This window comes from Mirounga angustirostris, unplaced genomic scaffold, assembly GCF_029215605.1.
Source record: "Mirounga angustirostris isolate CCGP_5_RB_7025 unplaced genomic scaffold, mMirAng1.0.hap1 SCAF_11, whole genome shotgun sequence".
Classification (NCBI taxonomy): domain Eukaryota; kingdom Metazoa; phylum Chordata; class Mammalia; order Carnivora; family Phocidae; genus Mirounga; species Mirounga angustirostris.
This window is the reverse complement of record NW_026991719.1, coordinates 96080736-96102994: the sequence shown is the minus strand read 5'-3', so window position 1 is coordinate 96102994 and position 22259 is coordinate 96080736. Positions and strand designations below refer to the sequence as shown.

General features: G+C 39.4%; 1 long non-coding RNA gene and 1 other non-coding gene across 2 annotated transcripts in view; one reads left to right on the top strand and one right to left on the bottom strand.

The window, feature by feature from the left end:
- The window catches only part of LOC135362030 (uncharacterized), an 82548-nt gene that overhangs the window by 40836 nt on the left and 19453 nt on the right, over window positions 1–22259 (top strand). The gene's annotated exons all lie outside the window — the stretch shown is intronic.
- LOC123851415 (U6 spliceosomal RNA) lies at window positions 18784–18890 on the bottom strand. Its single transcript, XR_006792582.1, has one exon. It is a non-coding gene; the product is annotated as a U6 spliceosomal RNA (small nuclear RNA).

Sequence of the window (22259 nt, the reverse complement as noted above, 5' to 3'; positions counted from 1 at the left end):
AATTAAGAGAAAAGAGAATATAATTTCTTTTACTTAGAATAAGTGGAGTGTAGATTTGATGACATAAAAATGCTTTCTGGAATTTCATTAATTGGAAAAATAGGTTTTCAGAGGAATAACTTGTCAGCTGCAAATTGCTGGCTTTTAGTTAAGATCAAAAGGCCTTACTCTATATAACAGGCAATGTAAATGAAAACAAAATATACATCTATTTAACATGTTATATATTGCAGTATTAAGGTATAATACTAAGAATTAAAAGCAGAGTTTTAATCTTGTGTCTTAATTTATGAGTTTCTGGGTGATAGAGTTAGATTTTTATAATAATTTATATAGGCTTGCTTCATGGTTTAATTTTAACCATATATTACTGTTCCTAATTCAAATGTCAGAGGCTTAGATTAAGAATGTAAAGAGGATTTAAATTATGGGCTTCTGCTGTTTTTCACTTGCCTGATTTACCAATTGCAGTAAAGCATGAATTATAGCCTTGCTATTCTCTGGAAACCATGACTAATACTAGAAATAATAATAATTGTTACCTCTCCTAAATCAAGAGACACAGCATAAAAGCAGTTACTGATTTAGGATGTGGACAGATTTATTTTAGAGCGAGAATGAAAGATCGGTGATTTGCATATGCTTTAGGGGAAAAGATGTAAGACTGGTTTTGTTTTAGTCAGGCAATTGTTATTCAAGAGGGACTTTGAGAGACTTTATGGAGAGGAGAGGTTATTTTGGAAACTGGGGGGTTGGAAGAAGGACGTGTATGTAATTCAGAGGTCAGGATGCAGCTCAATTGGGGAGTGTGTGTGTGTGTTTATAGCTATATAGATTTTTTTTTTTTTTTTTTTTGAGAGGGAGAGAAAGGGAGGGCAGAGGAGAGGGAGAGAGAGAATCTTAAACAGGCTCCATGCCCAGTGTGGAGCCTGATGCAGGGCTCGATCTCATGACCCTGAGATCATGATCTGAGCTGAAATCAAGAGTCAGACTGAGCCACCCAGGCGCCCAAGTTAGTATATATATTTTTAAGTACATCACTCAAAAAAAAAGGATCATTGTTTTAGACTCCCTATTTTCTTTCTTTTTTTTTTTTTAAGATTTTATTTATTTATTAGCGAGAGAGAGAGAGCATGTGCACACAGCAGGGGTATTGGCAGGCAGAGGGAGAGGGAGAAGCAGGCTCCCCGCTGAGCAGAGAACCTGATGTGGGACTCCATCCCAGGACTCTGGGATCATGACCAGAGCCAAAGGCAGATGCTTAACTGACTGAGCCACCCAGGCGCCCTAGAATCCCTATTTTCTAATATGACTATTTAACTATAAAACAATAATCTAAAATATCAGTATTAGGTATATTAACATATTTAGTTAGAATTGTGTTCTATTGAATATAGTGTAGAGGGAGGACTGTTATTCTTAGCTGTGTAAGGATTTTCTTTTCTTTTTTTTAAAGATTTTATTTATTTGAGAGAGAGCAAGCACACGAGCAGGGGGAGGGGCAGAGGGAGAGGGAGAAGCAGATTTCCTGCTGAGCAGGGACCCTGACTCCGGGCTCCATCCCAGGACCCTGGGACCATGACCCAAGTTGAAGACAGACGCCTGACCGACTGAGCCACCCAGGCACCCCAGATTTTCAATAATTTATATGCAAAAGAGAGTTGCGTCTTAAGAGCACTGAACTAATGTGCTCCTGGTAAATGTACATCCAGGCCTTTCCTGGCATACCCCTCAGTCAGGCTTCAGGAAAACAGTTTTTCCCATTTCTCTTCATAGCCCTTCTCAAAAAATGCGCTGTCGATCACTTATCCTAAAGACATCAAAACTACAATACTGGAGTGGAGGTGCTGGAGTTCAGTTGTAATCTAATTAAAAGCCCTTTACAGATACATTGACAGAGTCCAACTGAAGTAGATGGGCGTCTCTCATTTGTCATTGAAAGATTTAGAGAAACTCCGAAATCAAGAAATTCATTTAGTAAATACAAACAGCAACCTCATTTTTGTGCATATTTTCTGCAACCTCATTTAAAAAAAAAAAAAAAGTTGCTGCTGTTATATCTATTCCCCCATCCATCATCAACAAAAGTGCCCAATTCGGAGAGGCGTGGCTGGCTCAGTCGGTAGAGCATACGACTCTTGGTCTCGGGGTTGTGAGTTTGAGCCCCATGTTGGGTGTAGAGATTACTCAAAACTGAGATCTTAAAAAAAAAAAAAGAGAGAGAGAGAGAGAAAGAAAGAAAGGCCCCATTCTTTTCCTAGGGTAGTGGTTGAGTTCAGGCTCTGAAATTAGTGTGGCTTCATATGAAACTCTACCACTTACTATGTGATCTTTGTTAAATTGCTTAGCCCCTCTGTGCCTCGGTTTCTTCTATAAAATGGGGATAACAATGCTTTCTATTTTATAGGGTTGTTATCAGCCCTAAATGTGAAAATACACGTAAAACACTTCCCACAGTATCTGGGATATAGTATATAGTGAATGCTCAGTAAAAGTTAGCTATCATTATCCTATCCCGGAATGATAAATGACAGCAAAGAGTAACTTTGATCGGCATTTTGCCAGTCTCAACAGCCACTGTTTTGATACATTAACATGGCTTAGTGAGCAATACAACCATTTTAACCATTAGGTTGGGAATAGTAGTGACAGTTTAGTTTACTAATCATTTTTGGGACATTAAGCAGCTGCCAGTCAACTGCACATTTAAACAGACCTACTTTATTTTTTTATTTTTATTTTATTTATTTTTTAAAAGATTTTATTTACTTGTCAGAGAGAGAGAGCACAAGCAGGGGGAACGGCAGGCAGAGGGAGAAGCAGGCTCCCTGCTGAGCAGGGAGCCCCATGCAGGACTGGATCCCAGGACCCTGGGATCATGACCCCAACCGAAGGTGGCCACCCAACAGACTGAGCCACCCAGGCATCCCTAAACAGACCTGTTTTATACATTGTTATCTTCCATCAAAGCAAATAATGTTTAAAAAAAATATTTTATTTCAGACAGAGAGCAAGAGAGACAGAGTGCAGAGGGAGAAGATGACTCCCTGCTAAGCAGGGAGCCCGACTTGGGGCTGGATCCCAGAACCCTGGGATCACGACCTGAGCCAAAGGCAGAGGCTTAACCGACTGAGCCACCCAGGTGCCCTGCAAATCATTTTTTTAAAAAAGATTTTATTTATTTATTTGACAGAGAGAGGCACAGCGAGAGAGGGAACACAAGCAGGGGAAGTGGGAGAGGGAGAAGCAGGCTTCCCGCCGAGCGGGGAGCCTGATGCGGGGCTTGATCCCAGGACCCTGGGACCATGACCTGAGCTGAAGGCAGATGCTTAATGACTGAGCCACCCAGGCGCTCCACAAATCATTTTTTTTTAAGATCTTATTTATTTATTTGAGAGAGTGTGTGCACGTATGCGCATGCTTGAGCACAAGGGTGGGGAGGGGCAGAGGGAGAGGCAGACTCCCCTCTGAGCCGGGAGCCCATTGACTTGATCCCAGGACCCTGAAACTACAACCGGGGCCAAAGGCAGACACCTAACCAACTAAGCCACCCAGGCGCCCCTAAAGCAAATCCTTTAACAAACAATACAGACTTCATCTGGTGACGAGGTCCCAGAAGGGGATGGCAAATCTAAAATGGGGAAAATATTAGAAATGGTGCAAAACTGAGCTTTCATAGTGGAACAACATGTGAGCCAAAATTAGCTAAGTCATCCTATGACTAGAATCTCTGACATTTTACTGTGTTTTAGCTTTTAGTCATTCTATTCTGTGACATTTTGAGTAAAACATGTTATTTATTATTTTAGTGTTAATCACGTTGTTTTTCTCTAAAATATGTAATTGAAAATTCTGCTGCATTTGTAAGTGTAATTTTTTTTTTTTAATCATCAGGGGACAAAATTCTTTGCAGGGCAGTGTGACTCCAATTTGGTGGGCAAGTCAAGGAAAAAATGAATTCCTTAAATTCTGCTTTACAGTAAACTTTTCAGAAACTTAGCAGTTGTGTTCAGTTAAGGTTACCCATGTACATTCAGTGCCATAGTGTGTGATTAGAGGGGAAGGCAGAAACTATGGTCTTCCTCAACACTTTGACTATAGCCTGTGTGTTATAGCTAGAAATAGAGCAAGGGGTTGTTGCCGAGAGCATTTCTCCCTTAGTGTGCATTTAGCTCCCTTCCCCCCATGACTAGAGACGGCTGTCCTTTCGCCAGCTGTTGTGTTCAGTTGTCTGGGTTATTTTGGGTGGCGGTGGGTTGATTCCAGTGGGGAAACAGTTGTATATCTCTGCTTTTTAAAATGTTCTGTTCAAATGTGTTATGAGAAATTTGGGGGTGGAGATCAGTCTTCCTGAAACTGTCTGAGTTCTAGGGGATTGGCTAGGTTGTAAACTTCAGAAACCTGCAGAACATAATAAAGAAACCAATCATTTATTAATTTTAAATCCCCACCATAAAAGAGGTTTCAGAATAGCTCACTGAGCAAGGGAATGCTATGGACACTTTGCAGTAAAACATTTGGCTCTTCAGATAACCTTTGGGCAAGGGTAAATGGGGGGATGTGAGTGGAATTGATAGATGGTACAATCAATTGGATTGGTAGCTACCTCATTACCCAAAGAGATGGATTGATGAGATCCTGGAGGGATCCTAGTCTCACCAGCAGAGCTCTGCTAAAGCCTTGTCATGTGTTAAACATTTTCATCAATAATGTGGGTGGAAACTTGGAAAGCATGCTTGTCAGATTTAAGGGTATCATAAAGATGAATGCAATGGATCCAGAATCATGATACAAAAAGAGCCTGGCCAACTGGTCCTATGGATATGAATGATGAAATTTAACAGGGATATGTTCAAAGGTCTATACTTAGAAATAGCAATGTATTATTGATTGGCTGAATAGTTCCTACTTGTGTACTATTAGTTTCATTACTACCTGTGTAACCTTGGGCAAGTTACTTAACCTTGTTTGAGCCTCAGTTTCCTCACTGGTAAATATATGCTCATGGTAAAAAAGAAAAAAAATCCAATAGTGCAAAGGGACATACAATGAAAAAGTAAGTTCCTCAGGCTCCCAGTCCTTTCCTCCAGACATTTAAAATGCATTCTTCCAGGGGCACCTGGGTGGCTCAGTCTGTTAAGCATCTGACTTGGGCTCAGGGCATTATCTCAGGGTCCTGGGATAGAGTCCCAGGTTGGGTTCTGCGCTCAGCGGGGAGTCTGCTTCTCCCTCTCCTTCTCTCTCTGCCCCTCCCCCTGCTTGTGCACTCTCACTCAAAAAAAAAAAAAAAATTCTTCCAGACATAGTGTGTGTGTGGAAAACTTCTTTTTACAAAACATATTATATACAATATTTTCCTCCATGATTTTTTCACTTAATTTGTCTTTAGGTAATTCCATGTCAATATATATACTACATAATTTCCCCCCTGTGATTTGCTTTCTTTATCTAGCATACAGATTAAAAGCACAGATTCTGAAACCACACTACCTGGATTCAAATTCCAGATTTACCACTTACTGGCTGTGTGACCTTGGGTTAAGTTACTTAACTTCTCTGTTGCCTACAGGAGACACCTTGCCTACAACTTGTTATACTTTTAGGAGCCTATGAAATGTTTTAATTTCTTTTAAAATCAGAAGTAGGGGTGCATGGGTGGCTCAGTTGGTTAAGCATCCGACTTTTGATTTCGGCTCAAGTCATGATCTCAGGGTCCTGGGATTGAGCTCCGCATGGGGCTCCACGCTCAGCGGGAAGTCCACTGGAGATTCTCTGTCTCTTTCTCCTGTCCCTCCCCAGCTGTGTGTGCACATGTACATGCTCTCTCTCTCTCAAATAAATAAATCTTAAAAAAAAGGACGTAAAAATGAATATAAAACTAATGAGTATATAATAATGAATCCAGCCTGATATTATATCTGTTATATATAAAAACAGTTTTAAAATATAATTTTCAATATTTGTTTATGATGGAAGTGTCCCACAACAACCAAAATATCTAGGGCCCACGGAAGTCATAATGTGATCCCATGTGCCTGGGTTTTATCATCTGTGAAGTGGAGATAACAATAGTGATATGCAAACAATGAATCATGGAACACTACATCAAAAACTAATAGTACCTACCTCATAAGGTTGTTATGAAAAATACCTGAAATTAATATTTAGAAAGCTGATAGTGTTTGGCACACGCCAATTTCTTTTTTCTTTTTCTTTTCTTTTTTTTTTTTTTTTGAGAGAGAGAGAGCCTGGTTGGGGGAGGCGGGCAGAGGGGGAGAGAGAGAGAGAGAGAAGCAGACTCCCTGCTGAGTGTGGAGCCCACCATGGGGCTCAATCTCAAGACCCTGAGATGATGATCTGAGCCAAAATCAACCTGAGCCAAAATCAAGAGTCAGATGCTTAAACACTGAGCCACCCAGGCGCCCGGGCACATGCCAATTTCGAATTGGTTATTAAATACATAAAAAATGGTTTCAAAAATAGGTAAATTATGGACATAGTAAAAAACTCAAGGAGTATTTTGAAAAATGTATGCTAAAGGAAGTAAATCTCTTTGTAGTTACTGAAACCTAGTCCATCAGTTTCCTTCCTCAGAAATAGCCACTTTTACCATTTTTCATGTGTCCTCTAGAGATCACTTATATAATCATATAGATCTTTTATTATATTTTTATTTTTTTAAAGACTTATTTATTCTAGAGAGAGTGAGAGAATGAGTACAGGGAAAAGGGCAGAAGGAGAGGGAGAGAGAGAATCTCAAGCAGACTCCCCGCTGAGCAGGGAACCCAATGTGGGGCTTGATCCCAGGACCCCAGATCATGACCTGAGCTGACCTCAGATCATGACTGAGCTGAAATTGAGTCGGATGCTTAACCAACTGAGCCACCCAGGTGCCCCTATTTATTTATTATTATTATTTTTTAAGTAAGCTGTATGCTCAATGTGGGGCATGAACTCATGACCCTGAGATCAAGAGTTGCATGCTTTACTGACTGGACCAGCAAGTGCTCTGATCTTTTATTTATTTATACTGTCCTCTATTTGATGGGCATTTGGTTGTTTCCAACGCTTGCAGTTGCAAACAGTGCTGCAATAAATAACACCATACATATGTCATTTCATAAATGTGGGAATATAACAGTAGTATAAATTCTCTGAAATATAATTGCCAGGTCAATTATTTAAAAATTTTTTTCAAAGATTTTATTTATTTATTTGACAGAGAGACACAGCGAGAGAGGGAACACAAGCAGGGGGAGTGGGAGAGGGAGAAGCAGGCTCCCCGCCGAGCAGGGAGCCAGATGCAGGGCTTGATCCCAGAACCCTGGGATCATGACCGGAGCCAAAGGCAGATGCTTAACGACTGAGCCACCCAGGTGCCCCTTAAATCTTGATAGGTATTGCTAAATTGTTCTCTATTCTGGTTGTACCAATTTACACTCCCATCAGAAATAAAAGAGTGGGGTGCCTGGGTGGCTCAGTTGGTTAGGTGTCTGACTTCAGCTCCGGTCATGATCTTGAGGTCCTGGGATAGAGCCCTGCGTTGGGCTCCGTGCTCAACCAGCAGGGAGTCTGGTTGTCCCTCTTCCTCTCCCTCTGCCCCTCCCCCCGCTCATGCTCTCTCTTTCTCTCTCTCTCAAATAAATAAAATCTTAAAAAAAAGATATTTAGGGTGTGATATGCAAACAATGAATCATGGAACACTACATCAAAAACTAATGATGTAATATATGGTGATTAACATAACATAAAAAAAAGATATTTTAGGAGTGCCTGTTTTTCTTACTCCTTCATAAAAAATAGTGTTATTAAACTTTTGGATCTTTCACAGTTTAATAGGGGAAAATGGTATCTCATTGTAAAGCTTGCATCTTCTTAATATGAGTGAACTTCAGTAATTTTGACATTCTAAAAGCAATTTCCTTTTTTGTGAACTGTCAGTTTATATCCTTTGTCTTTTTATTGATCTTTTCCTTTTTGAATTGTAGGGCTTCTTTATATATTGAGGAAACTAGTGCTGTCTGTGATATGAACTGCTAATATTTGTCAAGCCTGTCTTAAGTTTGGTTATAGTGTTTTTTTCTAGGCAGACCTTTAAATTTTTATGCATGCAAATTTCTCAGTGTTTTCTTGATGGCTTCTAGATTTTATGCACGGTTAAGAAAGTTCTTCCCCACTTTGGAATTATTTTTAAGAAATTCTTTATTTTGGGGGCACCTGGGTGGCTCAGTCATTAAGCATCTGCCTTCGGCTCAGGTCATGATCCCAGGGTCCTGGGATCAAGCCCCACATCGGGCTCCCTGCTCAGCGGGAAGCCCGCTTCTCCCTCTCCCACTCGCCCTGCTTGTGTTCCCTCTCTAGCTGTGTTTCTCTCTGTCAAATAAATAAACAGAACCTTTAAAAAAATTGTTTTTTATGATTTTTTAAAATGTTTAATCTTTGATCCATCTGGAATCATTGTGAGGTAAGGAGTATTTTTTCCTGCAGAAAATTTTAATTTTTATTGTTGTGAAGTATATAAAAATTTTCCTTAGGGCTTTTGTATTTTATGCTTTGTTTAAATGGACTTTTCTTATTCCAAAATCATAAACATATCCAGTTAATTTTTCCTAATATATTTTAGTTTCTTCAGAACTAATCCCATCTGTAAATTATTTTGGTGCAAGGAATGTGCTAGGGATCTAGTGTATGTCTAGCCAGTTGTCACTAGGCCATTTGTTGAATATAACCATTTCCTCCACTGATTGGAAATGTGGCTTTTATTCCTAAAGTCCCATATATGTTTGTCTCTATTTCTGGACTGTATTCTGTTCTGTTGGTATGTCTATCTGTTTATGCATCAGTATCCAACAGTTTTAAATACCATGTTAAGCAAGTCTCTATCTATCCCGAGTTTATTAAGAGCATTTGAAATACGCAATGTTGAATTTTGTCAAATAGCTTTTTGGCATCTATGAAGATGATCATATTTTTCTTCCTTGATCTATTAATATAGTGAATTATATTAATGGATTTCCTGGCATTAAAAATTTTTTTCTTTCATAAATAGACCACTTGGTGATTGGTGTTGTAATTCTTTCAGTAGGCTAAGTAATTCTATTTGCTTATGTCTGGTATAATCTGTTTGCATTGATACTCATAAGTGAGATTGAGCTCAAGCTTTCCTTGAAATTTGAAGAAGATAATTTGGATTCTTCCCTACCATGAAATGGGTGAAATCCTATCAGTGTTATTCAGTACTTGAAGATTTGGTAAAATTTATCTGACATTTCCGGGCCTCCTTGATTGTTAGGGTATTCTTTGACAACATTTCCAATTTCTTTCATAGTAATTAGTTTATTTTTCATCTCTTCTTGGGCTAATTTTGGTGATTCAAATTTTCCTAGGAAATAATCCATTTCACCTAAGTTTTCAAATTTATTTGTATAGAATTGAGTAAATTATTGTACAGTAATTCTTTTGATTTCATTTCTATGCTTACTTTTCTATTATCAGTTTTGTGATTTTATTATTTATTTATTTATTTATTTATTTTTAAGATTTTATTTATTTATTTGACAGACATAGCAAGAGAGGGAACAGAAGCAAGGGAGGGGAGTGGGAGAGGGAGAAGCAGGGAGCCTGCTGAGGGGCTCAATCCCAGGACCCCGGGATCATGACCTGAGCTGAAGGCAGACGCCCAACCGACTGAACCACCCAGGCGTCCCTAAAATGAGTTTTTAAAAACAGTTTTCGTGGGTCACCTGGGTGGCTCAGTCAGTTGGGTGTCTGCCTTCGGCTCAGGTCATGATCCCAGGGTCCTGGGATCGAGTCCCGTGTGGGGCTCCCTGCTCGGCGGGGAGCCTGCTTCTCCCTCTCCCTTTGCTGCTCCCCCTGCTTGTGCTCTCTCTCTCTCTCTCTCTATTAAACAAATAAAATCTTTAAAACAAACAAAGAACAGTTTTCATGAGATATGGTTCACAATACAATTTATCCATTGTATTGTGTATCCAAATGTATCCAAAGCATACACTTTAATCGTTTCAGTGTGTTCACAGAGATTTATAGCCAGCACCACAGTCAATTTTTGGACACATTTAGGACACAAAGGACAATTTTAAGGACACACACCCAGGAGAAACCCTGTGGTCATTAGGGGTCATTCCTAATTTCTCTCCAAGGCCCTCAGGTTTAGGCAAGTACTAATATCTGTATAGATTTGCCTATTCTGGACATTTCATATAAATGGAATCATAGTGTGTAATCTTTGTGATTGGCTTCTTTCACTTAGCACGTTTCCAAGGGTCATCCCTGATGCTTTAAAGTAGGTTTTAAAATGTAGATCTATAGTGGTTTTTACGATTTCCCTTATCAGTTTACCGTCTGTATTAGTCTTATAGGGCTGCCATAACAAAATATCACAGACTGAGTGGTATTTAATTTAATTTAATTTAATTTAATTAATTAATTTTTTTAAAGATTTTATTTATTCATTCGAGACACAGAGATAGAGAGAGAGAGAGAGAGCACGAGCGGGGGAGAGGCAGAGGGAGAAGCAGACTCCCCACTGAGCCAGGAGCCAGACGTGGGGCTCAATCCCAGGACCCTGGGATCATGACCCGAGCCAAAGGCAGACGCTTAACCATCTGAGCCACCCAGGTGCCCCCTGAGTGGTATTTTAAACAACAGACATTTATTTTCTTACAATTCTGGTGGCTAGAAGTCAAAGATTAAGGTGTCAGCAGGGTTGGGTTTCTTCCGAGGCATTTCTCCTTGACTTGCAGATGACCACTTTCTTGCTGTGTCCATATATGGTCTTTGCTTGGTGTACCTGTGTCATAATCTCCTGTTATAAAGACACCAATCATTGGATTATGACCCACCCTAATGACCTCATTTTAACCTAATTAGCTCTTTAAAGGCCCGGTTTCCAAATACAGTCACATTCTGAGTTATTGGGAATTAGGTCTTCAAAATAAGAATTTTTTTTTTTTAAGATTTTATTATTTATTTGACAGAGAAAGAGAGAGATCACAAGCAGAGGGAGCGGCAGGCAGAGGAAGAGGGAGAAGCAGGCTCCCTGCTGAGCAAGGAGCCCGATGCAGGGCTCAATCCCAACACCTTGGGATCATGACCTGCACCGAAGGCAGACGCTTCACTGACTAAGCCACCCAGGCGTCCCAAGAATTTTTTTTTCAAAATAAGAATTTTGACACAACAGATTTCAGTCCATCGCACCATCTTACTATTTTTTTTTCAAGATTTTATTTTTAAGCAATCTCTACACCCAGCATGGGGCTTCAACTCACAACCCCAAGATTAAGAGTTTCATGCTCCACCAACTGAGCCAGCCCAGGTGCCCTAGTTCATAACACCACCTTAAAGAGAAAAAAAAAAAATCAAGCTTGTATAGCCTGGTCTGTTTATAGACACACACACACACACACACACACACACATTTTTTTTTTTTTTTAACGCAGGGCTTGAACTCATAACCCTGAGCTCAAGACCTGAGCTGAGATCAAAAGTCAGATGCTTAACTGACTGAGCCACCCAGGTGTCCCATGTTTCTACATATATTTTTGATTAATTTGACTAAGTCAAAATGCTCAAGCTAGTTTGTGTGTATGTATGTGTGTGTGTATAAAATCTCAGTCTCTTAAATTATTTTTCAATTATTTTTTCTGGTTACAAAATTAATATATGTACATTGTATAAGATTCAAGTGCTACAGAAATACATAAACTGAAAAGTGAATCTTCCATAGCCTCCACTGTCAACAGTATACAGCTTATTTCCCTAATTTTTCTTCCTTACCTACAGATACCAACAATGAATATGCAATTATATTCAAGATAGCATTTTACAGTGTATTTTTTCACTTAATATAGCATGTATAGGGCACTTGGGTGGCTCAGTCAGTTAGGGATCTGCCTTCAGTTCAGGTCATGATCTCAGGGTCCTGGGATTGAGCCCCACATCAGGCTCCGTGCTCAGTGGAGAGTCTGCTCTCCCTCTCCTGCTCCCCCTGCTTGTTTTTTCTCTCTGTCAAATAAATAAATAAAATCTTAAAAAAAAAATATAGCATGTGTATCTTTCCCCATGATGGTACTGATGAATCTGTGTCATTAAAAAAAAATATGTGTATATATATATATTGCATTTTGTTGTGTGCATATACCATGATTTATTTAAATATCTCCTTATTGACGAATGTTTGGATCGCTATCAACCTTTTAGTTATTGCAAAAAACGACAAACAATACTGCAGTGAATATCCTTATGCATTCATCTTTGTGCTCTTATGGGATTCTGTAAAATAATTTCCTAGAAGTCAAAAGACTATATTCAAAGGTTATAAACATTTAAAATTTTTAACAAATGCTGCTAAATTTCACAGCAATTTTTAACTTGAAGGCAGTTTCTGCAGAAGGTGAAGCATGTTGGCAGAGACTACTTTTCCTCCAGGTAATTTAGAGGTACATGTGGACCTTTTTCTGTCCTGTCTTTTTGGGAGGCCCATTTGGGGAAATTTCCATATCCATTTTTTGGAAATGCTGATATAAAATTATCTTTTAAAATTTGCCCATTACGCTTAGCAAAATTTAATGAGAACTGCACTACCTGTGTTGGAAAACCTATGTATATGACATTGCATTGTTTGATTCAAATACCTTTTTTCCTTTTAGTTTTCTCTTCCAATAGCTACCATATGACTTATTTCCATCTCAGCAATAGGATTATAAATTATGATTATGGCAATTCTCCTTTTCCATTAAAGATAATGAACTAACTCATGGGTACATTTTATAAAATATGTTCATAATGATGCTGCCACATAATCCTGAAAGAGTGTCATTATCCTATATCTCTGTTATGTGTGATATGTTTCTGTTCAAGATATGCTCACACGGCTCCAAGTTTACATCTCAGAACTATGATTTCTGGTTAAAATTAGCCCTCATATACAAAATGCATGTTATTGCATTCATGATACAATATGTTCATGATCTATGCTAAGATTTTTATACTTGCAAACATACAATATTTATATGGAATATAAACATACTTGAAACCCAATGTACAATGAATGATACCTGCCACTCTCTCATTACATTTTGTTTTTTTCTTTTCCTGTTACCGTGCCAGCAATCTTAACAGTTTCCTTGTCACTGTAAACTGCCGAGATTAGCCTTCTACTTCAAATCAACAAGGCCAGCATTATCCAATTACAGCCTGAGAATGACCTAATCGTCAAGACCAGCTGCCATAGGATAACATAGGCATCACTTTAATCAAAATTATAACATTTTATTCTTTCATATTTGCCCCTTGCAATAATGGAAATGCTGAGCGAGAATCTAAGAAAATATCTACATTTTGCACTGATCTGTTTATCGCTTCTCTCAGCATTTTGACATAATGTAGCAGAACAATAAATTCAGAGGGCGTTTGCTTGGAAATAGCATTTCTCCAGAAGGTTTTTTGTTTTCTTTTGTCTTAACTGTTGTTACTTTGAGTTTTCCTAAAGAAAACTAAGGTTGTGTTCAGACTACCTTGATTTCTTTTTTATTGTCCCTTCTTCTTAAAAAAAATTATTTTTACTGCTTACCATAGTAATGAATGCTCACTGTAAAACAAAATAAAAAATTACAATATATAACAGTGAAAGTAGGTTGCAATGCAATCCTCTAAAGACAGTCTTAAGAGTTAAGTGTGTATTTTTTTATGCTTATCCTAACATCTATGTTATCTTAACTATTCATATAAAATATCTACATATACATGACTTTTTATGCCTCATTCTTCTTCTTTAACTTATTTTGTAAAATAGGAATTATTTCAAACAGAGAGACAAGAATGGGAAGTAAAATAATGAATGCCTGGGTACCCACCACCTATCTTCATTAAATCTTTTTTTTTTTTTAAGATTTATTTATACATTTTAGTGAGAGAGAGCAAGCGGGGGGAAGGTCAGAGGGAAAAGGAGAGAGAGAAGCAGACTCCCTGCTGAGTGGGGAGCCTGACAAAGGGCTCGATCCCACGACCCCAAGATCACAACCTGAGCCAGAAATCAAGAGCGGGACACTCAATGGACTGAGCCACCCAGGCGCCCCTCTATATTTCATGAAGAGTGTCCGGTTGTGATCTTGGGGTCGTGGGATCGAGCCCTTTGTCTCCCCACTCAGCCGGGAGTCTGCTTCTCTCTCTCCTTCTCCCTCTGACCAGACCTGTACCTCTGAAACAAATAATACATTATATGTTTAAAAAAAAAAAAAAAAGAAGAAGCTAGCAGGAAGGGAAAAATGAAGGGGGCGAAATCGGAGGGGGAGACGAACCATGAGTGACTATGGACTCTGGGAAACAAACTGAGGGTTCTGGGGGGGGATGGCTTAGCCTGGTGATGGGTATTAAAGAGGGCACGTACTGAATGGAGCACTGGGTGTTATACGCAAACAATGAATCATGGAACACTACATCAAAAACTAATGATGAGATGTATGGTGATTAACATAACATAATAAAATGAAAAAAATTAAAAATTAAAAAAGATTTAGAAAATAGAAATGAACATGTTCAGAGTTCAGATACTCTGTATATTCTTCCTTCATCTCATTCTCCTTTCTTTCCATAGATAACTGCTGTCACAGATTTTGTGTTTATCATTTAGGTACCCATAAACATTAGGTAGCTTTGTCCTCTGGGCCTTTTTGAATTTCATGTGAATTGTGTCATTATATATATATATATATATATATATATATATATATATATATATGTATTTCTGCAGCTCACATCTTTTCCCTTAGTTTTCATTGCACTTATCAACCATTTTTCCTTGCTTCTTCCCCTCCCCACCTCACCCCTGCTCTCCAACCTTCGGGTGGATTAATAAAGCTTTCTATGTTCCCTTTATTTCTTCTGCTGGTTGAGAAGCTATATATTGTATTTTTATCTGTTTATCCCTTCACATTTAATGATGTATACTTAAATATACTTTTTCTAATAAAGTCAATAAGTTATGCACTGGTCCTATCATTTTGATCACTGCCACAAAGATCTACACACACTTTATTCATTTAATATTTTCCCTATATTGTTATTTGAACTGTTCTCCACGCGTGCACAGCCTCCCCCACGGTCAACATCCCACAGCAGAGTGGCACATGTGTTAGAATTGATGAGCCTACATTGACACATTATAATCATCCAGTTTCTAGTTTACATTAGGGTTCACTCTAGGTATACCCTGTGGGTTTTGGACAGAAGTGTAATGACATGTACCCACACTTGGAGTATCACACTAATTTCACTACCCTAACAATTCTCTGTGCCCTGCCTATTCCTCCCACCCTCCTCCCTAACCTCTGGTAATCGTGATCTTTTTACTGTCCCCATAGTTTTGCCTTTCAGAATGTCACATAGTTGGAAACATACACTATATAGCCTTTTCAGATTAACTTCTTTCACTTAGTAATTTAAGTTTCCTTGGTGTCTTTTTATGGCTTGATAGCTCGTTTTTTAAAAGTGGTGAATAGGGGCACCTGGGTGGCTCAGTTGGTTAAGCGTCTGCCTTTGGCTCGGGTCATGGTCTCAGGGTCCTGGAATTGAGCCCCAGGTCAGGATCCCTGCTCAGCAGGAAGTCTTCTTCCTCTCCCTCTGCCCCTGTCCCCACTCCTGTGCTCTCTTTCCCTCTCAAATAAATAAATAAAATCTTAAAAAAAGAAAAGTGGTGAATAGTATTCCATTGTCTGGATGTATCACTGTTTACCCTCTCCCACTCCCCCTGCTTGTGTTCCTGCTCTCGCTATGTCTCTCTCTGTCAAATAAACAAATAAAATCTTAAAAAAAAAAAAAAAAAAGAAGAGTCAGATGGATGTATCACTGTTTAGTTATCCATTCACCCAGTGAAGGATATCATGGTTGCTTACACGTTTTGGCAATTATTATTTTTTAAAGACTTTATTTATTTGAGAGAGAGTGCGTGTGAGCATGAGCAGGGGGGAGGGGCAGAGGGAGAGGGAGAAGCAGGCTCCCCACTGAGCAGGAAGCCCAATGCAGGGCTCAATCCCAGGACCCTGAGATCATGACCTGAGCCAAAGTCAGATGCTTAATGGACTAAGCCACCCAGGGACCCCACATTTTAGCAATTATGAACAAAAGTGCTATAAACATCTGTGTGCAGGTTTTTGTGTGGGTATAAGTTTTCAACTCATTTGGGTGAATACCAAAGAGTACAACTGTTTGTTTGCATGGTACGAATATGTTTAGTTTTTTTTTTTTAATATTTTATTTATTTATTTGACAGAGAGGGAGAGAAAGAGAGGAAAAGAGAGCACAAGCAGGGGGAGCAGAAGGCAGAGGGAGAGGGAGAAGCACCTCCACGCTGAGCAGGGAGCCTGACGCAGAGCCCGATCCCAGGACCCCAGGATCATGATCCAAGCTGAAGGCAGACGCTTAACTTACCAAGCCACCCAGGGGCCCTGAGTATGTTTAGTTTTATAAGAAACTGCAGAAGTGTTTTCCAAAGTGGATGTGGCATTTTGCAGTCCCACCAGCGATGAATGAGAATTCCTGTTGCTCCACATCCTCACCAGCATTTGGTGTTGTCATTGCTTTGGATTTTGGTCATTCTAATAGGTGTGTAGTGGAATCTTGTTGTTTTAATTTGCAATTCCCTAATGATAAATGATATTGAGCATCTTTTCATGTGATTATTTGCATATATTTAGTGTATCTTTCTCTATTCCTTTACTTCTAATCTATATGTATCTTTATATTTAAAGTGGATTTCTTGCAGACAACATATAGTTGGGTCTTGTTTTTTGATCCCTTTTGACAATCTTCGCCTTTTAATTGGTGTATTTAGACCACTGACCTTTAAAGTGCAGTTGGATTAACATTTACCATATTTGTTAATGTTTTCTCTTTGTTCCCACTTTTGTCTTCTATACTTTTTATGCCTTGTTGGTTTTATTGGAGAATATTACATGATTCTGTTCTTTCTTAGCATTTCAGTTTTCTTTTTTTTTTTTATAAAGATTTTATTTATTTGTCAGAGAGAGAAAGAGCATGAGCAGGGGGAGTGGCAGGCAGAGGGAGAAGCAGGCTCCCCGCTGAGCAAGGAGCCTGATATGGGACTCCATCTCAGGACCGTGGGATCATGACCCGAGTCCTTTACTTTTGTTTGTTTATTTCTGGGTGGTCATATTTATCAGTCTTTTATGTTATGGCTTTGTGCTTTGCATCATGTTTAGAAAGACCTTTTCCACTCAAGAATATAAAAAGTATTCAGCCACATTTTCTTCTGATACTCGTGATTTCATTTGTTTTTACATTTTATTTTTAGGATTTTATTTTCAAGAAATCTTTACATTGAACGTGGGGCTCAAATTCATAACCCTGAGATCAAGAGTCGCATGCTCTACTGACTGAGCCAGACAGGCGCCCCATTTGTTTTTACATTTTAATCTTGACTAGTCTTACTGAGCTAAAGATAAAAATTATTCCAATACCAAGAATATCTTTAGGAAAGGTATGTAGAATTGTTACAGTTAGGCAGTATTTTTTCTGTTTTGTATGTCTGGAAGCAGGATGGCCTTTGGCAAAATTGTGAAACTAGCGTGTGGCCTCATCTCCTCCCACGAGATGCCCTTTGGTCTAGTCACCCAATGCTCTTATGCTGTCATGTAGCTTTCTTTTTTTTTTTTTTTTTAAAGATTTTATTTATTTATTTGAGTGAGAGAGAGCACAAATAGGGGGAGTGGCAGAAGGAGAGGGAGAAGCAGACTCCCCACTGAGCAGGGAGCCCGATGCGGGGCTCGATCCCAGAACCCTGGGATCATGACCTGAGCTGAAGGCAGACGCTTAACCGACTGAGCCACCCAGGCGCCCCTGTCATGTAGCTTTCTTAAAAGCTCTGCATGATCCCAAACTCGCCCATGCTCTTTAGGAAGTCATATCTGTGTCAAATATTCATTTTCACCCATATCCCTTCATGTTCAAAAGAATCTAGTTTCTACTGATTACAGCTAATGTACTATTTCTCCAAGAGGTATTTGCCTTTTACTTTCTAGAAATGCAATGACTTAAAGCAAAGTAAGGAATCTCTAAAGAGTCCTGGAGGTTGGTTTCCAGGGAGAATTTTTTAAAAGTGAGGGACCTTTCTGGTGACCCAGAAAATACTCCATATCAAGTGATTACCTCCTCTCCAGATTAGCCCAGTCTGGAAGATTTTGCTCCTAATGAAGGACTGATGTTGAAATCTCACTCTATATCTCTGTCCATGCTGACATCACCTCTTACTTTGACTTCATTTTATAAACCCCAAAATGAAAGTCAAAGGAATAAGAGTTCCTTTTCTACAAGCATGGACACAAGCAACATGAAAAAAGGTTGCCTCCCACGAGACTCAGACACTTGTTAGATCTGCTGGTTGACCTGAAAATTTTAAGCTCTGGAAACAACGTTGAAAACCTTAGACCATACTATACCACTGACCTCTTAGAGGCGGGATAAAAGTGTATGCAGCCAATATTGAAGCAATATCAGAAAACTGTTTGGAAACTGACACACTAGGGCTCAATGTTCAGAGATGTGTCTTCCCTTACATTTAAGAAGAATAAGTTTTAAAATAGTTAACAACATGCATTAGCATGGACAGAAAAATCATAGGTCTTGCCTTGGAATTTGATTTACTTTTGAATTTTTTAATAATTCAAATGATTTTCTGACCATCCAAGACTTAGTATTAAACAATAAAAATACGCCATTTTCATAACTCTTTATTTATTTATTTATTTTTAAAATATGGAACACTTTGTGAATTTGTGCATCATCCTTGTGCAGGGGCCGTGCTAGTCTTCTCTGTGTCGTTCCAATCTTAGGATGCGTGCTGCCAAAGCAAGCACCATAACTCTTTATTTTATTTTATTTATTTATTTTTTAAAAGATTTTATTTATTTATTTGACAGAGAGAGCACAAGCAGGGGGACGGAGAAGCAGGCTACACACAGAGCAGGGGGAGCCCGATGCGGGACTTGATTCCAGGACCCTGGGATCATGACCTGAGCCGAAGGTAGTCACTTAACCAACTGAGCCACCCAGGTGCTCCATGACTCTTTATTATTTTTTTTTTAATTTTTTAAGATTTTATTTATTTATTTGACAGAGAGAGACACAGCTAGAGAGGGAACACAAACAGGGGGAGTGGGAGAGGGAGAAACAGGCTTCCTGCTGAGCAGGGAGCCCAATGCGGGGCTCGATCCCAGGACCCTGGGATCATGACCTGAGCGGAAGGCAGACGCTTAATGACTGAGGCACCCAGGTGTCTCCATGACTCTTTATTTTAAATGGCATTTGATTATGATCCTGTCTTGTTGGATTGGGCATAGCATTGCTCTGTTTTACAGTGTAATGATTTTTTTTTTCTTTTAACCCCTGTCATGATCTTTTTTAAAAAATTTTTTTATTGTTATGTTAATCCCCATACATTACATCATTAGATTTAGATGTAGTGTTCCATGATTCATTGTTTGTGCATAACACCCAGTGCTCCATGCAGAACGTGCCCTCCTCAATACCCATCACCAGGCCAACCCAACCTCCCAGCCCCCTCCCCTCTAGAACCCTCAGTCCGTTTTTCAGAGTCCATCATCTCTCATGGTTCGTCTCCCCCTCCGATTTCCCCCCCTTCATTCTTCCCCTCCTGCTACCTTCTTCTTTTTTTTTTTTCTCTTAACATATATTGCATTATTTGTTTCAGAGGTACAGATCTGGGATTCAACAGTCTTGCACAATTCACAGCGCTTACCAGAGCACATACCCTCCCCAGTGTCTATCACCCAGTCACCCCATCCCTCCCACCCCACCCCCCACTCCAGCAACCCTCAGTTTGTTTCCTGAGATTAAGAATTCCTCATATCAGTGAGGTCATATGATACATGTCTTTCTCTGTTTGACTTATTTTGCTCAGCATAATACCCTCCAGTTCCATCCACGTTGTTGCAAATGGCAAGATCTCATTCCTTTTGATGGCTGCATAATATTCCATTGTATATATATTACAGTGTAATGATTAAGGAAAATATGCCAGCCTATCTTATTTCTTGAAATTGAAATTGAAATTCTTTCTATTCCTAGTCAGATGGTGTTATTAAACTGAATCTCATGCCAATTTATTGTAAATAATGTAAAATATCTTCGAGATTTTTAGATACTATGTATGGTAGATACATTACAGCTGAGGAAAAAATATATTCCAATACTTTTATTAAATATTCTCACGAGTACACGATATTTTGTTTTAGTGAATTATGGATATTTCTTTCCTAATTCTAATTAGCTTCGTAGTCTTACTAGTTTATCACACTGCTTTCCTAGTAACTATTAAAATAAAAGCTTATAATCCTTGGCTATAAGACTGTGTACCACTCTTTCCATCCCCACATTTTATACTTTGATTACAGTAGACCTGGACCATTGGTGGTAGGAATCAAATGAGAAGTCAGTTATATATAGGAACAAATGAGTAAAATCTCTTTCCTTAAATGAGCAAATAAAGCTCTAGTTGATTGGCTAAATGTTATTACAAACATTTTCATATTAGTTTTTGTCAGATCTAGAGGTATAATTAACACCTCTGTTTCAGGACTGTTAACCATGAAAGCTGTGTGAGCCTTTAGAGAATTAAAAAAATTTTTTTCAATTATAAAATGAGAGCCTAATGAGGGACAATTTGCAAAGTAAGGCATGGACAATTTAGGAGATAGTCATCCTGTTCTTGGCAGTGCCCTAGTAAATAGCCTGAAATTCTAGTGCTCAAAGTGAAGGGGACACTTCAGACATTTATGTTGAATTGGCAAAGGACCTCTTTTTAAAAATTTAAACCATCAAAAGAGTGACCTGTAGTGATGTCAATCATTATGGTCATTATGATGTTCTGAACTTATTCCAAATATAGCCATCTGTCCTCCCATGCTGGCTGTGGATCCTCATTTAGAGTCTGTTGGGCAAGGGATTAGGAGTGAAGAGATGAGGCAGGTGTGGTTGCCTTGGCTGGGCTGATTACCTCATTTCTGGATTCCGAAATAGCTTTCTAATAGATTTCCGTGCATTCAGTCTTCCTCCTCAGCCTTCACTACTATTTCTTCGTACCAGATTCTAAAACATGGCTTTTGTTTTCATCTTCTTGCTTTTTTGCTTAGAAACTTCAGACTGCCTACTTCCTACTAGTTTAAGTCCATGGTTCACAATCTGATGTTCAAGGCCCTTCGTAATCTTGCCTAACCACCCATTTCACTCACTTTTTTTTTTTTTTAAAGATTTTATTTATTTATTTGACAGAGACACAGCGAGAGAGGGAACACAAGCAGGGGGAGTGAGAGAGGGAGAAGCAGGCTCTCCGCTGAGCAGGGAGCCCCATGCAGGGCTCAATTCCAGGACTCCGGGATCAGGACCCGAGCTGAAGGCAGATGCCTAATGACTGAGCCACCCAGGCGCCCCTACTCACTTGTTTTTGAGTGTCAGCCATTGAGGCAGGACAGCTAGGTCAGAACACTGTTGGAACCAGTAACAGGGCTGTTGTTTTGTTTTGTTTTGTTTTAAGATTTTATTTATTTATTCATGAGAGACAGAGAGAGAGAGGCAGAGGGAGAAGCAGGCTCCCAAGGAGCAGGGAGCCCAATGCGGGGCTCGATCCCAGGGCCCTGGGATCATGACCTGAGCCGAAGGCAGATGCTTAACCATCTGAGCCACCCAGGCGCCCCTGTTGTTGTTTTTTTTTTAAGATTTTATTTATTTATTTGAGAGAGGGAGACAGCTTGAGAGAGAGTGGGAAAGCACGAGCAGTGGGGAAGGGCAGAGGCTCCCCGCTGAGCAAGGAGCCCAACGCAGGGGCTCAATCCCAGGACCCCAGGATCATGACCTGAGCCAAAGGCAGACACTTAACCGACTGAGCCACCCAGGTGCCCCGTAACAGAGTTTTAACTCGAAAGTGCCAAAACCATGACCTGGGATTCAACTCTCTGTATCCACTTCAGGACGTAGTATGGACAAAAACTAAAGTCTGTGGCTGGAAGACTTAAGAGAGAGAATGGGATGGAAGGTGTGTGTTAGGCTGGAAAATTCAGGATTTAATCTTTGAACGAAGTGTGGTAGAAGTTATTGGCTACATATTTTATGTAGTCCCTGGTACTTCCTGGTAGGAATAGGTATAGCTTGTTAAAGGAGCCACACTGAACAGATGGCTACTCCTTATCATCCTCTCCATCCCCCACTGC